The 11,480-nt window shown below is 37.1% G+C and overlaps 1 long non-coding RNA gene across 1 annotated transcript; it reads left to right on the top strand.

The window, feature by feature from the left end:
• Positions 1-1,267: 1,267 nt before the first annotated feature.
• On the top strand, positions 1,268-10,701 carry LOC131127860 (uncharacterized). Its single transcript, XR_009129568.1, has 3 exons — positions 1,268-1,321; positions 10,368-10,459; positions 10,533-10,701. It is a non-coding gene; the product is annotated as an uncharacterized LOC131127860 (long non-coding RNA).
• Positions 10,702-11,480: the final 779 nt, after the last annotated feature.

Here is an 11,480-nt window from a genome sequence, read left to right as displayed (position 1 = left end):
TTTGTTGTTCTGGAATGAATCACATTGAACCGATCCTCACACTGCAACCTTCCCCGCTTGTGAACAAGACCTCGGGGTACTCCTCCACCTGGGACAGGACTTCATTCCCAACCAGGAGGGTGCAGTCCACTCTTTTCAGACCGAGAAGCATGGCCTCAGATTTGCAGGTCTCATCCCAGAATCTCAGAAACACACATGGCGTTCAGTGTTCGCTTAGAAAAAAAAAATATCACATCTTTTCTTGTTTCTCTTGCCACGGTAGACGCTGATAATACGAGGTTATGATAGCATGAGGGTCACGTCTTCTCATCTAACCAAACATGAGCAATCGCTGCTTCATTCCAAATAAACTTTTCTTTGGATTCAGGTAATATTGCAATATAAATGAAATTTGAACAAAGTCAAAATGTCTGTATTAGCATAAATTTCCCTAATGGATTAACCCTCTCAGATATGAAAGACAGTCTTGTATTTTACGCCTTTCATCACATGCTCCTCATTTTCATATAAAAGTCCTTTTTTTTTTAAATAGAAAAGCCACTCGTGGCTGACTTGGCAGACAATAGCATGCTTGTCGTGAGTAATACTGACTATGGATATTCATTTAAGAGCAGCCATTGGAAAACAATGAAATATTAATCATCCGCGTACAAATAGTCTGCTTTGAATTGCTCTCTTTGCTTTCCTGTTTTTAAACTCATCTTTACCGGATATTTAATAGATATGATATTTTCCACAAATGTACATATTTTTTTCAGAAATGCAAATGTTTTGCTGATTTAGTATTTGTGTTTTAACAAATTAAAACTCAGCTTCTACAGTATTTACTTATTTATGGTGACTAAAATGTGGAAAAGATGGGCCTATTTTTGAAAAAAATTAACAATAAATTAACAATAAAATGTCCCAAAATCCACAAACATTGTGAATGCTGAATTAAAAATGTGCAGGGCTCTACTGTAATACTGTACAGTAGTATTTCACACCAAAAAACATACAACTATGTAGTATATGTAAGGTACATAAAAAGGATTCAACAAGTTAACATGATAAAAAAAACAGTTGAAAATCCATAAATATGTTTGATGTATAAAAATCAGTTGTAAAAACAGACACCGCATTATTTTTCAAATATGTTTGTGTCTAAAATAATCAAATCTCCATTGTTGGCGTTTGGGTGTAATACCACCAGGTCCACTAGGGGGTGCTAGCAGCGATGGCGGTATAGAGCAGGTGATAAAAGGAAAGAAGAAGAATAAATAATGACGGTAAATACACACGTCAATTCATCGTGGATTGTCTTCCTTATTCTGTACCACAGGTTAGTATAAAGTAGAAATAATTTATACAAACAACTGTAAAGAGTGTATAAAGTTACTAAAGTAAACAGCTGACTGCAAAGTGGTTTGTTATAAAATGTTTTGTAGAGCATTTAGCACATGTGAAATGGCTAACGGCTAATGCTAGCAGGCCTCAGTGTATGGTGGCTAGCATTAAGCAGGCTAATTGAAATAAAGGACAGTTTTCCTGATATTGTGCTAAAGAGATGTTAAAAGTATACATTTACTGTGGAAATTGTCACTAGATTGACATATGAAGAAAATGTGTTAACATCAAATGCTATTGTAATCGGTGTTCCAATTTTTTAATAATGCTAGAAACAAATAAGGAACTATTTGACTTATGAGATCTGAAGTGTTGTTATTGTTCTGAGAGGAAGAATAAATCCTGATGGTGAATACACGTAAAGTCACTGTGGATTGTCTTCCTTATTCTGTACCACAGGATTTCAATTTATACATACATCATAATATATATCCACCATAATTTCACTGGAAATATTTGTGGTTGTGATATTATTAAGACATATGTATGTGATAATGATGCTATCGTTGTTCTTTAATCCATCATTTAGTGTGGTTAATTGGTTCTAGAATTTCTCATTTAAATTAATTCCTACAAGGTAGGATTTATTATTTATAAATGGAATATTTTCATAGCGAGAGCATATACTGTAAAAGCTGTTTCCCGCCTTCTAGATATGTTTTTCATATTACCCAATATAGTAGACATAACAAGAGAAAATAAGACATAAATACGACTCATGTGTTAACTGTTGACGATGACTGGGAGTCTGACAGGAAGTGATGTCGAGGGATTATTGTGCTTTTTGTGAGATCATTCGAACCTGCAGTCTGTTGTTCCGGTGATCGAGTCTGGTGCTTGTGTGTCTCACACAACATTACAGTAACGTTACTAACACATAGTGACCAGTGTAGAATAGAACATATCATCACAATGTCTTTGAATGCATCTTCTGAATGCCTTATTTGTATTTTACTTCATTTAGCAATTTTTATGCTCGACAATGGTTAATTCGGGTTAAAAAAAACATGTCAAATTTGCTTAATTATGCATTTTTTTTACTACTACTACTAATAATATTTTTTATAAAAGTCGTGTTACAGTGAAGTCATGAAATTGTAAGCATGAGGTGGCGAGGGATTACTGTATTCTCATACAGGAAGGGTGTTAGAAGGGCAGAACAGGAACAAAAACCACAATGTTTTGGCACCTTTATAATCCCCCCCCCGTCTTTACAAGGGTGGGGGACACACCTCTAGAAAACGTCCCCTCCTCATGTCCAACGTCGCGATGAGCTTGTTCATGCTGCCACCTTGTTGAACGGTAAATAAATAATGGCAACATAAAGTGCAGAGTGGAACAGGAGCTGAGATTGAATAACAGTCGGGAGGGCGTGGCAAACTCTGAAATATTAATGATGCTGATTACTTTCCTCAGTGGTCGCACTCGATTGCTTCACGACAGGAACGGACTGGATCAGACTCGTCACAATTGATGCTTGCATATGCATGACTTCCAAACATTCTTTTATTGACTGGCAACAACAAGCGCATATTTTGGTAAATATGGGAATGATACGACGTACCGATATATGTCATATTTATATCTTAGATAGGAGTGTAAATGTGGCTGTGAGGTATTATTTAATGCAGGGGTCTCAAACTCAATTTACCTGTGGGCCACTGGAGCTAGGGTTTGGGCAAGGCTGGGCCGCATCAGGTTCCCCCCCCCCCAAAAAGCATTTATTAAAAACAGAAAAATATACAAACTTTTTCAGTGCTTTGGTTCCGATTTTCTACAAGAAAAGCTCTGATAAAACATTCCACTGTTCTCAAATATCTTCATTTTTATTTTTCTGCGCAAAATAAGATGAAAAATAAATAAACAAATCAAGAATAAAGAAAATCAATCAATCAGTAATAAATAAATATAATAATAATAAAACGGCAAATAATAAAAACTTAAGAAACCACATATAGTTGGTGGGTAGACAAATGATTTTTTTCATATTAAAATGAACAAAGCATTATTAGAGCCCTGTAGACATGACAAAACACGACTATAGTCACATTTATACTCTTTTTATTTACAACATATTGCGCAACTGCAGGGTCTTGAGACACATGCTAACTCGCAAACTAGAGAGCTAGCCACCTAAACGGTAGCCTTCAAGTTATTTCCTTTCAACTTAAATAGCCAAAAACTTACCACTTCCACACGGATAGTGAGGATAACTATTAACAGTTATTTAACCTTTAACATGAACATGAATCAAACGTAATAATTTTTTCTGGGTACATGATACCATACAGCATCCATATCAAACATTAAACTTTCATATCAAGGCGGGGGCCTGAAACGAGTGTCCTGCGGGCCACATTTGGCCCGCGGGCCGCGTGTTTGAGACCCCCGGTTTAAAGAGTATTCCACTCATTGGTGACTGTCACATCTTTAATCCACACAAGAGAAGTCAATGCATGGAGGGAAAAGAGGAAGAGCATTGAGAGCTGAAGCGAAAAAAAAAAAAAACAACCAAAAACATGATTGAATTTGAGCAGCGTCACGACTCCCCTCCTTAACAATAAACATGCACGTGGCGCAAATGAAAATGAGGGGGAGGTTAGGGAATTGTCAGCCTTCAAATGACTGACATAAGTTACAAGCAAATTTTAATTAGCCGGGAGGAGTGGGTGATAATTCAGAGGGGCCTCGTTCTGTCAGGGGGCTTGTCTACATTGTTTGCCATTGAGCAAGCATCTGCAGGCTCTTGTGCCATCACCCCCCCCCCCCCGCCCCCAACGTCCCCCATCCCTAACACGTCTACTGAGGATACAACTACTTAGTAACACTCAATTACACGCAGGTACCTCTGCCACGTCATATACTGTACATACTTAAGTACTTTCTTATGACTATCATAGCATATCACTACTAAACCTACAGTTTTTCCCAAGAGGCTCACGTATTTTGTTACTTTTTTGTGTCACTATTTTGTCACAATTGCTATTTTTCACTTTATTTTCTTTTTATTGGTGTTGTTAAAATTATATTGCTACAGTAATCCCTTTTTTTATCACCTTTAATTGGTTCCACACCTACCGTGTTAAGTGGGATTCCTTATTTATATTTTATGGAATATTGTCATAGTTAGCCGTTTTATTTTTAGTCTTTCATTTCATTTGGATGAAAATGCTTCTCATTTTAGTCAGTTCTATATGCGGGTTTTAGTCGTTTTAGTCTAGTTCAGGGGTCTCAAACACGCGGCCCGCGGTCCAAATGTGGCCCGCAGGACACTACTTTGAGGCCCCCGCCTTGATATGAAAGTTTAATGTTAGTGCGGCCCGCGCAAGTTTGATATGGATGCTGTATGGTATCATGTACCCAGAAAAAATGATTACGTTTGATTCATGTTCATGTTAAAGGTTAAATAACTGTTAATAGTTATCCTCCCTATCCGTGTGGAAGTGGTACGTTTTTGGCTATTTAAGTTGAGAGGAAATAACTCGGAGGCTACCGTTTAGGTCGCTAGCTCTCTAGTTTGCGAGTTAGCATGTGTCTCAAGACCCTGCAGTTGCGCAATATGTTGTAAATAAAAAGAGTATAAATGTGACTATAGTCGTGTTTTGTCATGTCTACAGGGCTCTAATAATGCTTTGTTCATTTTAATATGAAAAAATCATTTGTCTACCCACCAACTATATGTGGTTTTTATTATTTGCCGTTTTATTACTATTATTATATTTATTTATTTATTACTGATTGATTGATTTTCTTTATTCTTGATTTGTTTATTTATTTTTCATCTTATTTTGTGTAGAAAAATAAAAAGTAAGATATTTGAGAACAGTGGAATGTTTTATCGGAGCTTTTCTTGTAGAAAATTGGAACCAAAGCGAAGATTTTTAATTTTTTTTGTTTTTAATAAATGCGTTTTTTTTGTTTTTTTTTTAGAAAACCTGATGCTGCCCAGTCTCACCCAGCCCCGAGCTCCAGTGGCCCCCAAGTAAATTGAGTTTGAGACCCCTGGTCTAGAAGATAGAACTTGTTATACTCAGGGTCCTTATAGAAGACCTTCAAGTGGCTTTGTTAACAGCAGCTATCATTTATCTAAAGTATACATACGTATACATAAATGTAAATATATTTTTACTTTCACCAATAAAATAACATAAAATAATCTCCGGTTCTGCATGTAACGATCCACAGGAGAATGGTACAACACATTTGCTGTGGCCACTAATTTTCTTTGTCAGCAAAATAAAGCGTGTCAAGCTGCAGTCTTTGACAACAAAAAAGATCATTCAGTTTATGTGTGTGTGTGTGTGTGTGTGTGTGTGTGTGTGTGTGTGAAAAAGCAGGGGTGATGTTGATCACTTCAGTAAGCAACCGGCTTGGCTCAGCTGGAGGAGCTTTTAGTCCACTTCCCAGCACCCCGTAGAACAGTTGCACTGCCCCGAGCCATAATCTGTGTCTCCCTTCCAATGACAAACGGCAGCGTGTAGAATATTGTATTATACATTAAGTACCAGCAGTCACTAAGTTACACACCATGCCGCCTGCAGCACTTGTCGCTCCTCCCTAAACAGACTCTTTTACAATAGTCCATTAGATCCGGACCATAACCTGATCCTAAACCCTTCCTTCTTTCTGGTTTGGCTTGCATGGTAAGAGAAATAAAACTGTTAAATCTGTTAGAGAATGTCAAATAAACAGGTCATACCAAAGGTGGTGTGCCCTTTATACCAGGGGTCTCAAACTCAATTTAACTGGGGGCCACGGGAGCTAGGGTCTGGGCAAGGCTGGGTCGCATCAGGTTTTCAAAAAAAAAACAAAAAAAAGCGCATTTATTAAAAACAGAAAAATATACAAACTTTTTCAGTGCTTTGGTTCCAATTTTCTACAATAAAAGTTCTGATAAAACATTCCACTGTTCTCAGATATCTTAATTTTTATTTTTCTGCACAAAATAAGGTGATAAATAAATAACATATCAAGAATAAAGAAAATCAATCAGAAATAAATACATATAATAATAATAATAAAACAGCAAATAATAAAAAGTTAAGAAAGCACATATAGTTGGTGGGTAGACAAATGATTTTTTTCATATTAAAATGAACAAAGCATTATTAGAGCCCTGTAGACATGACAAAACACGACTATAGTCACATTTATACTCTTTTTATTTACAACATATTGCGCAACTGCAGGGTCTTGAGACACATGCTAACTCGCAAACTAGAGCGCTAGCGACCTAAACGGTAGCCTTCAAGTTATTTCCTTTCAACTTAAATAGCCAAAAACTTACCACTTCCACACGGATAGGGAGGATAACTATTAACAGTTATTTAACCTTTAACATGAACATGAATCAAACGTAATCATTTTTTCTGGGTACATGATACCATACAGCATCCATATCAAACTAACATTAAACTGTCATATCAAGGCGGGGGCCTCAAACTAGTGTCCTGCGGGCCACATTTGTCCCGCGGGCCGCATGTTTGAGACCCCTGGTATATGGTATTTATAAATTTCTGTTGAGCTTCAGTGTTTCAGCATTTACTGAGAATTTTGACCGAGTGTGACTTTTAAAGTGCGATAGCGTGAGAACGACAACATATTCACGAAGGAAGGCGGGGTTGTGCTAAGAAATGACTTGACTTTGACTCCAATGTGGTGAAAAACCCCAAGCATCCAAAAGTCGTCTTTTGTACCGTTCTCCACATTTTAATTGCAACCAAGACAGCAGCGCATGAGCAATATTAAACCATCCCTGCACTCTGGGCTAATAACAGTATTACATCTTTTTAGTGACAGTGAAAAGACATAACTATAATTACAATGTCTAATTGGCATATTTGAATAGAATCAAGTCAATTACCACAGTCACATGAAATCATTGAACAACAAAGCAATTATGGCAACATTCAGTGTGATAATTGTAGCTTGGCTCAGCCTGACAGCAAACACAATTAGAGAGGGCGGAGCCAGTGGCAACACGTCTCGTCTTTTCACCCAAATTCTCACTCTCTCTTTGATATGACATAGCGAAGATGGAAAAAAAAAATGATAATAAACTTTTTATATGTGTGATTTTTCACCATCGATGCTGTTCAGATGAGGTGGAGTCTATCAAGAAATACGCACCGACTGATACGTACGTGCGTACAATGAGTGAGTGGAAAAGACGTGCAAGAAGGGCAGACATTTATCCACCACTTGGGATGTCTGGGAGAAAGCATCCGCTTGTCGACCTCAGTGACCTTTAAGGCTAAGGTGACGACGTCTGTGTGGAATTGTTTGTGATGGAAGTCGGTATGCATGGCAGTTCACACCGAGAACACATTCGATATTATTAATATCAGTCATGGCACTTTTTTTTTTTTAAAGCTCATGTACTCCACAAGAGTAGAAGTGGAACATTTGGTTATATGGTTTTATGAACAGTAAGATGACAACTAGAACTGATGCATTTGTACATGTTGGCAGGTCTGCAGTAACACCGAAAGTACTTTCTGCCTCTAGTGTGTCCCTCCCCACTAATTGAGAAACACTGGCTTACACTAACAAAAACAGTCATGTGAAGCTATTTTGGTGTTCTAACTTTGCAGAAAGAAAAGATGTAAGTGGACTGGGCATCACATTTCATCCAACATGGCACTTAACGAAAAAAGTAACTGCGTGTACGCGTGAAATGTACTTTTATCATAATTGCTCAGCAGGAATTTCAAGCTATATAATTATATACAGAATGATATATATCATTCTTTCACAGCTCTTACAAAAGCCTTTTGTCAGGGCTTGAGTGATCGATTTAGAATTTAGGAACAATGCACTTCATTTATTCATATCCTGTGTATTTTCCTCCACCAAGAAAGTTCTTACGACATTAACTTCGACATTTGAAGCACCGTTCTAAAAAGATAAGATTTGTTCACACGGGACATTGTTTTGTTCAGACAAATACTTCAATAATTCAAACGATGTATGCAAATGCGTTTGTGTATTAAATATACACTTAAACAGAACAACAAGCGTTTTTTTTTTACCAGCACAGAATTAACCTCCTGCTGTTGTGATACTGAAATGCTTTGTTTGGCTTCATTTAAGGGGACTCAGACATACTACAGTAGCAGGGCTTTAGGGAAAACAGCAGGACTGGCACTGAATGAAAAAAAGGCAGTAATATACTGTACATAGGTTTATATCAGGGGTCTCAAACACGCGGCCCGCGGGCCAAATGTGGCCCGCAGGACACTAGTTTGAGGCCCCCGCCTTGATATGAATGTTTAAGCGCAAGTTTGATATGGATGCTGTATGGTATCATGTACCCAGAAAAAATGATTACGTTTGATTCATGTTCATGTTAAAGGTTAAATAACTGTTAATAGTTATCCTCCCTATCCGTGTGGAAGTGGTAAGTTTTTGGCTATTTAAGTTGAAAGGAAATAACTTGAAGGCTACCGTTTAGGTCGCTAGCTCTCTAGTTTGCGAGTTAGCATGTGTCTCAAGACCCTGCAGTTGCGCAATATGTTGTAAATAAAAAGAGTATAAATGTGACTATAGTCGTGTTTTGTCATGTCTACAGGGCTCTAATAATGCTTTGTTCATTTTAATATGAAAAAAATCATTTGTCTACCCACCAACTATATGTGCTTTCTTAAGTTTTTATTATTTACCGTTTTATTATTATTATTATATTTATTTATTTATTACTGATTGATTGATTTTCTTTATTCTTGATTTGTTTATTTATTTTTCATCTTATTTTGTGTAGAAAAATAAAAATTAAGATATTTGAGAACAGTGGAATGTTTTATCAGAACTTTTATTGTAGAAAATCGGAACCAAAGCACTGAACAAGTTTGTATATTTTTCTGTTTTTAATAAATGCGTTTTTTTTATTTTTTAAACCTGATGCGGCCCAGCCTTGCCCAGACCCTAGCTCCAGTGGCCCCCAGGTAAATTGAGTTTGAGACCCCTGCCATATACCATGAAATATTGCGGCACACATGAATCTGTGAGGACCAGGCAGTTCTGTGTTTGACATTTTAAAGCTTTCCCATAATGCATTTCGTTTGAGCAAAGCTTTTAATTAGAGGACAACCAACATAAGAAAATGGATGGTGGCTCAGGGAGGCTGATGTCATTACAGCAGCCCAATGAATGTTGCTCAGATGCAATGCCTTATGGGAAAACATTAAAACGTTTTCATTTCAATTTTGTATTGGTACATGTTTGTTTATTTCCCAGGCATACCGTTTGAGTGTTAAGTTGCTGTGTGATGGGTTTAGCCAGACTGTTGTGGCTACTGTAATTTCCAATGTATTGTTGTGAAAAGAGTTACCGTTTCCTTACCGACTTGGAAAGCACTCAGTGTTTAAACAATGAGTTGTTGTTCTGAAGATTCGAACTTAGCCATAAATTTTATGTCCACAGTCGACTAATATTGAGATAATTGTAAATTATTTTAAGCGCGGTGCTAACGGCGATCTTGACAAATGAACAGATCTCATTTGCGACCTTTTCCACCTCAAAGAAAAAAAAACCCTCAGTAAACAAATAAACATGCTAGCTGTGTAGCAACAGTTTCTTCATTTATTTAGTGACACAGAAAGCCAGACGAACGTATCCCAGGAGCACTGTCACTGTCGGCACACATCACAATAGGAACAACAAGGCTGGGAAAACAACGGCTTGCAAAAATGTTTACTTGGCAGCGTTGAAATTCACTGTACTCGTCGTCTTTTTGAGCGCAGTACTGCACATTTACAGTATTTTACATGCATGGATTGTACACATGCGTACATGTGTTAGGTTTTACGTGTTTACGAGAATCAAGTGATGTCCCAGTTTTAATATTAGATATCTAACCGCTCATGTACACATACATGCACATTGTCCACCTTAGTCCACCAACAATACTCATGGTATTCTATACTACTATTATTATTGTATTTATATCATCAATTAATCATGTTTATGTGTCGTTCCTGCAGAAGATGAGGCACCTGAAGTCAGCTCTGTACTCCAGGACCAATTCAAAAGCTGCAATCCCAATATGGAAAAGTCATTTTGGAAATGATGACTGGTAAGGTTTATATATTTGTTGATAATTATACATTTGTTGAACAATTTCATGATCTCATGTGTTTATGTCACAGCCAGCAAGCAATGAAGGGTGATGACTTCATGGGAATCAAGTAATGTCCCATTTCTTAGTGATTTCTTCCCCTTGGCCGTACCATTTAAAACAGGGGTCTCAAACTCAATTTACCTGGGGGCCACTGGGGCTAGGGTTTGGGCGAGGCTGGGCCGCATCAGGTTTTCCAAAAAAAACGCATTTATTAAAAACAGAAAAATGAATAAACTTTACTTTGGTTCCATATATATCTTACTTTTTATTTTTCTACACAAAATAAGATGAAAAATAAATAAACAAATCAAGAATAAAGAAAATCAATCAATCAGTAATAAATAAATAAATATAATAATAATAATAATAAAACGGCAAATAATAAAAACTTAAGAAAGCACATATAGTTGGTGGGTAGACTGATTTTTTTTCATATTTAAATGAACAAAGCATTATTAGAGCCCTGTAGACATGACAAAACACGACTATAGTCACATTTATACTCTTTTTATTTACAACATATTGCGCAACTGCAGGGTCTCGAGACACATGCTAACTCGCAAACTAGAGAGCTAGCGACCTAAACGGTATCCTTCGAGTTATTTCCTTTCAACTTAAATAGCCAAAAACTTACCACTTCCACACGGATAGGGAGGATAACTATTAACAGTTATTTAACCTTTAACATGAACATGAATCAAACGTAATAATTTTTTCTGGGTACATGATACCATACAGCATCCATATCAAACTTTTAAACATTAAACTTTCATATCAAGGCGGGGGGCCTCAAACTAGTGTCCTGCGGGCCACATTTGGCCCGCGGGCCGCTTGTTTGAGACCCCCGGTTTAAGTCATATTTTTATGAAGACATTACACAAGCACATATCTTTGAAAAAGAACAAGTCAGTCAGCGGCGGTGACATTTTGCAGGTTGTCATTTACCTTAAGTGCCGCTGGTACAAATGCGGTGCCG

This window comes from Doryrhamphus excisus, chromosome 4, assembly GCF_030265055.1.
Source record: "Doryrhamphus excisus isolate RoL2022-K1 chromosome 4, RoL_Dexc_1.0, whole genome shotgun sequence".
Classification (NCBI taxonomy): domain Eukaryota; kingdom Metazoa; phylum Chordata; class Actinopteri; order Syngnathiformes; family Syngnathidae; genus Doryrhamphus; species Doryrhamphus excisus.
The sequence above is the reverse complement of the archived record's forward strand: the minus strand, read 5'-3'. Positions and strand labels throughout refer to the sequence as shown.